The sequence below is a fragment of the Patagioenas fasciata genome, chromosome 9 (assembly GCF_037038585.1).
Source record: "Patagioenas fasciata isolate bPatFas1 chromosome 9, bPatFas1.hap1, whole genome shotgun sequence".
NCBI lineage: Eukaryota > Metazoa > Chordata > Aves > Columbiformes > Columbidae > Patagioenas > Patagioenas fasciata.
In genome coordinates this window covers 13,298,219-13,305,250 of record NC_092528.1, presented here as the reverse complement: position 1 = coordinate 13,305,250, position 7,032 = coordinate 13,298,219, and positions in this window count along the sequence as shown.

Genomic DNA, 7,032 nt, shown 5'->3' with positions numbered 1-7,032 from the left:
TCCAGTCTCTGCAGCCCATGGAGACAACTGCCCGCTGCTACCAGCACCTGGTTCCACCCACCGGCTGCGTGCAGCAGGTGACTCTGGGGGACACCACCATGGCCAGGGCAGTTGAGATGCCTCCACAGATAGGCCAGGCTGGGGAGCCGTGCCCACCTGTTCCTCACCCACCACGAGGCTGAGCAGCCCTCCTGTGCGTAGATGGGGTCAGGAGCTGCGTCAAGCTGAACTGGAATTGCGAGTGAAGCTGAGAACATCCTACCCAACAGCCTCGCCTTTGAGGAACATCTTACATCTCAGCACACAGCTGATATCATGCACTTTTGCAAATACCACTTTGCCTTAAGTAAAGAAGTTGCATTTGTATCAGAAGGGGTCACAAAGGCCCTGCAATACAAACCTTCATTGGAAGCTGAATCAGGGTTTTTTTCCATGCAACTGTGCAAAAAGTGCAATGGCATGTGATTAGAAATTGTACATGGAAAGAGCCAACTTCATGCTCTTCTCTATTTTCTCCAGCTCTTACTATCTTGTGCTCTGAAATTCTACACAGCAAACATAGCAATATAGTCAAGCAATATTAGAATATCCTTCCAATACTGAAAAGGATACATCACGTATAATATTAGCAAAATTGATAATATTGCCAGATAAATATTAAGCAAGTCAACATTAATATCCAGCTGCCACAATGAAGGACTGTAGACAAATAGTGTAATAACGATTTTTAAAACTGGGGATTTCCAGACAAGTACTCATATCAGTAACCTTTTTCCCAAAGGTTTAGAGTGCCAGGCTATCACCATATGAAATCAGCTGAAGAGATTCTTGTAGAAACAAGACATGGGGTTTAGGATTCCAATTAGTAAAACAATTAGTTGAACTTCAAAGTAATTTTCTGCTTTTATATTCATACTTTTGGTTTTGCTCATTCAAATGTGGATCATTTTCTTGCGTACTTGGTTTTTTACTAATGGTTCACTATAAATAACATGTTCATTTCATTTCCCATCTCTCATGGAAAAGATAAGTTATGGAGTTTTATACCAGCTTTTAAAACAAAAATTATTGTCTAAAGGAGGAATCTAGGAACTGTCTCTCATATGAAGGTAAACTTCAATGCTTAAAAAAGAAGACTCAAGCTGGTGACAGTAGCACTTACTAGTTTTACCTCTACTGATAGCATGTCCAGACTGAGATAAGGATCAGCGCTTTGCATACCCATGAGTGGTTTCCTTCTCAAGATACTCTCGGTAGAGCTACTCACCCTGCAGTGAGGGTCAGGTTTTCCACTATGGATTTTGAGAGACAAGGAAATTCAGTATTCACTGGGATCAGGCTACTAAAATACCGCATTCTCTTCCAGCTTTTACAGCAGTCTGTGCACAGATGGGTTGTTAGAAGGAGGTCCCGGGCAGCAGCCAGTGCCACAGTTGTGCCCCCAGCCCGGGCAGTAGGCGCTGGGATGGAGCTGCACCTCAGCGGTTCTGGGGAGGATTAACAATCTGTGGCCAAAGAGGTAAACCGAGGCACAGAGGACAAAGGCCCATTCCAAATCCCAAGGCCAGCAATTCACAAACTCTGATTTGTTTATTACTAAAATGTCATCCCCTTGTGAATCCATTCACTGTTTGCTGACCCGCTCTCCTGACTTCTGGACCACATTCAGACCACTGGATCAGACCTGCTTTTACCTGGTTAAAAGGACTGAGAAGCCAGCAGACCTATTATATCTATATTTCCATTTGAGTTTGGTTTTAAACACACAAGGGAAGCTGTTGCACTGTCAGTACCTATAAGTGGAATCCTCTTGAGCTGATTATCCATGAGTAACTTCTCCCAAGGTTACTATGAGTTTTTAAGGCTGATTTAGGACTCTCCGAAGTGCTTCATTCCCACAGGGTTTGTGGCATAGCGCTGAAGTCCCTCATGCCTATGGCTTCTGTTTACATCAGCAGTATCTATTTTCTCAACAGTTCCTAAAACATCTGGAGCAGTATGGGACTATCTGGGTGATGAGAAAACTTCATGTGCTTTGCTCTGAAATGTCCAGTCTCTGAAGACAACACCTCCTGAAAGGCAAAAAGGCCTTGAGAACACGTTCCTGTGAGGCCTGCGAGAGGACCCTGAGTCTGAAAGCCAAACAAACAAGAACCCCACACGAGCTCTGCGGCGGGCGGGATCTGCCCTTTTTCCTCCAGCCCTACAAATTTCAGCCGACCTGCTGGTGACTCCTCGCCTGGCAGAAAACTGAAACGAGTTTCACATGTAAGACCCAGGATGACACACTGTGTACTGGGGGATCTGTGTGCTTGGGGATCTTCCCAAGTTTTCCTGCTGACTTCAAGACCTTTCCCCTGGCACCATGAGTTTTCAAAGAAAGAGAAAATGCTACAGACAAATGCATCTCAGCCTTCCCAGCTGTTTGTCTGATTCAAAGCAGATCTGAATTAGTTGCAACAGATATATTTAAGAGTTGCCATACACCAGTAAAAAGACACATTGCTTTGGACTTATTTCTGCAGCAATTCTCGGGATAGATCCTTAGAACTACAGATGCATGGCCACTGAGCAGAATCCAGAACCTGAGGAGAGTGGCTGGGAGAAATTATTGACAAATCTATGTTTTAGTTCAGCTTAGGGAGGCAAATGTGAACTGAATCTCCCAAGCATAGCAGTAAGAATTAGTTAAGGTATTACTTTTGATGACTAAACACAGCAAAACTGCAGGAGTAAATTCCTAGGTACGGCCTCACTTCTCACCTGGGAAAACCACGTAACATAGGGCTGGAAACAGAGCCATTTCTTCCGTAGTCGTTTGGATTCAGTGAGAGCTGGGGATACCAGTGCCTATAGAGCCTTTTCAACACACCTGTGAGATACTCGGCATACCCTGAGTCCTCAGAAAATGACAATGGTTATTTCGGCTTGGCTGTGCGTGCTTTCTTGTGCCCTCTCACTGTTTGCAGACAAAATTCCAGCTTCATTTTCTTCTCCTCAACTTCCCCCCCGTGCTGTCCCCACCTGACAGAGCCCCTGCACCACAACACACAGGACACGCAGCAGTTCAAAGGCCAAAAGTTGCTAAAGCGCTTATGCAAGTTAATTACTGTGCCTGTTTAATCCCACGTAATGCAGATTAGCACTGTCAGCCGCCACTGGGAGAGCGGCTGATGTGACAGACTGGCCCATCAGCAGGGAAACCGCTCTCCAGGAGCAGCGGAGGGAACAGAAACCTCTCACGCTGCTTCCCCGTGGCTGTCAGGGTGTAGGAGGCGGACACAAAAGGCAGGTATGACAAACAGGCATGTTTAAAGAAGGCATCACACCCCTTGTTTCAAGCAAAAATTGTCAGCTTTGACCCTGTGCCCCACTTTAGCACGCTTAGATGAAAAACTTCAGCGTCTCAGGGAGTCCCACAAAAGATGTCCTTATGTCAAGACATCAGCCACAGTGCAGTCAAGCCACTAGCCACTATTTTCATATCAAACTAAAAAAACTAATACACATCTCCATCAAAATGAACACTGACAGGCCAAAGAAAGTTGTGCAGTTTGAAGGGCCAGCATTGCTCTGGGCAGGAGGAGGTGGAAGCTGCCTGGGAACTGCAGCTTCTCGTAGCGCGAGTCCAATCTAATTGGATTAATTTACAATCACCCCTTGGGTAAAATGCCCTTTGTCAGCATTGTGTTTTTACATAGCGCCTGCTTATTCCCCAAAAGAGTGCACATACAGCGTGTTCAGATGGCTCACTCCAGAAATTAATAGCATGTAATCTTTCAGGATTTCCAACAATGCTTTTCCTGTTCTAGAGGGGTAAATAACACTGATTATCTTCATTTGTAAGTAGTATCCAGGACTATGGCATTTCATACGACATGATTGGTAACTGAGCTACAGAAAATAACACCCATTTTCTCCACCCATGCATTATATGACAGTTAAGAAAATACTTTTCAGCTCAGCAAATTTTATGGTCAAATTATAGACTTTTCCCTCTCTGGTTCACAGCTGAAAAAACTTTGTTTGATCAAGGTAATGACAGAATATGTGATAAGGCTATCTACTCCTGGCTGAGAGTCAAGGCATGGGACACTACCATGTTTTATAATAAAAGCCTTTCTTATTCCATGTGACTTATAGATGCAGTAAAACTGAATCATTAGTTTTTTAAAAAGAATGATTAAATGTAAATCACATCAATTTTTTTTACATTAGAAATCTGTATTTTATGTTCTAAAAACCAAGATTTTCCAAGCAAAAGAGACCTGAGATTAAAAGATGAGCAAACATTTAGAAATGTTTAACCTCACACTCAGCATGCTTCGGCTGTTCACCCCAGTGCCTGAGGATGGACCAAAGTTTCCCTTAAACCTGCAGCCAGCTACCTCAAGCTGAAGCTGGTTCCCTGAAAGCCCCTCTGCTGGCAGTCCCCCATGCAGCGCTGCAGCGACGCTCTCCCGGGATGATGCTTTCAGGTGAGCACACACGGGGCAGCAGCCAGCATCATCCCTGCCCACACCTGCCTCTTCCTCCACCTCTGCCCGGTGCTGCCAGCCTGGGTTTCAATGAAGGCTGGAGGTACAATGCCAGGCTGAGATGTGGACACGCATCTTGTCCCAAGAGCTCTGCCGAGGGAGTGCTGACCTCCCTCAGGGAGATGGAGCCAGCAGCAGAGGATGACATCTCAATCAGCATGGCAAGATTTGCAACAGCTCACGTACCAGACACGTCATTTCTCTCTGCTTGTCCCCAAGGACAGCGTGAGAGATGGAGGTTACCTCTGACTTCATGGGAAGAGAAAGAAGACATATGTATTGATCAATCACTAGTCAAGTCCCTCACTTCACACAGCATGGGAACAGAAAGTTGCAAGCGAGGAAGGCAAAAAGCATCCCGCAGAGGCAACGTGGCAAGTACAGGACAGCAGAGCAGAGCTTGGGAGAGAGGCTCAAAAGGATAAACCCTGCTATAACGTAAACAAGTTTCCAGTTTGAGAATATTGAATATATTTTTCACAGGGTCTTTTTCTCCTTTTGCTAAAGATCAAAAAATGATGATACATTTCAAATAGTTTCTAGAGCAGCAACAGTTGTGTTACCTCCTCTTTGCCTTTGTTCCTCCTCACGGTCTCAGGGAAAAAAAATAAATACATAAAGTCAAGCTATGAAAGCATGTATAGAGAGAAATTTTTCAGGCAAAATACTGAACCAGAAGGAAAAAAAATATGAAAGCAGATGAGATAGTGACACGGAATGAAGGCATTTGAGCAGGAGCCCTTTCCTCAGCACAGAAACACAAACATGCCAAGTCCTGAGCACTCAGGAAGCAAAGAGCAAATGCATTTAACTCTGCAAAGCTTGAGTAAGCATCAGCCCCACAGCTCCCCAAGCAGGAGCAGCAAGACAAAACCGCTGCCTCCGCGCACCCCACCTGCCTTGGCTTCCTGCTCTGGAAGTGAGAACAGGGGGTCACCCCACAGCCACACACATGTGGCATGGCAGGGAACCCTGCCTGGGCACTGCTCCGTCCCACTGCAGAAGCATGAGCAAGTACCTGCCTAAATTTTGGCACCCAGGGACAGAAGTGCAAGAATATTCCACCCTCTCCTGTCCCTGATTTGTGACTGTAGTGACCAGGTTAAAAACAAAATTCAGCACCATTTGGAAAATCTGTTCATTGATGCTGGAAAAAACACAAAGCTGGGCTCTTGAGAAAAGCCTGACTTCTATGTCTTCCTTTTCACAGATTCTGAGGAGCCACAGTTTATATTGGTTTCACGTGGTGCCTTTTGCAGTAGCGCTTCCGAAAACCTTCCTGGCACACACCCCTAAAAACACACGCCGGTGAAAGCCCGCAGAGCTCTCTGCAAGGCCAGGTGAGAGCAGCGCCTCCATCCTCCCGCGGGGGCTCAGCCTTGCATTTCTGCCAAACCACCCTCCTCCCAGCCACCTCCTGAGCGCCTGAAACGGGACGCGCACTGCAACGAACTGTCCGGGGTGCTCACACGGCTCAGAGAGAGACCCACGGCTGCGGTGCACTCTACAGGGTGTTCCACGCGTGGGCGTGCGAACCTTCCGCCTTCCCGTGGTGCACCCGGCCGGGAGAGTCGGGACCCCGAGACTTCGGCTCCTCGCTGTCACCTGCCGCCCGCGGAAAGGGGCGGGGCTGCCCACACCCCTTCGGCCCCCGGAGCCGGGAACAAACCGCGGGGCGCAAACCGCGTCCCCCCCGCCGCCGCCGCTCCCCCCCACCTTGCAACGAGCCGCGGCGAGGCGGCGCCCCCTGGCGGCGCGGCCGGGCGAGGCCCGCGGTGCGCACCGGTCGCGCTCCGGTGCCGCTCCCGCTCCCGCCGCAGCAACCGTGAGCCCACCCGGAGCCCCAGGGCAGCCCCTCCCGCGCTGTCAAGGGTTTCCTGCATTTCTTGACACTGCTGAAAAAAACAGTACTACGTGACTTACAAAAACAGACCAAAAAAAGGCGCCTTTCAAGCGGTAGAGCGTTCGGCCTCCGTGTGTCAGCACACGCACCTGTTAGCCCGAGCACGCGTGTGCTGCCGTGGCGAGGTGGCCGGGTGCGGTCCGCGGTGTGCGTGGTGGGGCCGAGCCCTCTCCTGCTGCTTGAGCCCGGCCCGCGCCTGGCTGCTCTGCTCCGGCCACCGGCTGCCCCTTGGGTCCAGCCCCTCAGGTCCAGCCCCGGGGGTGAGTAACATCCTCACCTGAAACGTGTTTTTCCAGCGCTGAGCCGAGGTCACGGGGCAGTAACTACCAGTGGTGAGCGATGCTCTGCGCAATAAAACCGCCGCAGTTCAGCCCAGCCTGGCTCATCTTCCGCATGAGCCATGGTGGTGCAGGCTACACGGGCTGCCCTGTTTTAACTGGACTCCTAGTTTAAATCGGTCTCTATCAGGGAGGAGTAATTTGGGGAAAATTGTGAATAAAATGCCTGCCTTAAACACCAAAATTAAGTTTTACTTTGTATGCGTGCAGCAAACAAATTTAGAGAAACAGCACAAATTTTAGCAACAAACAC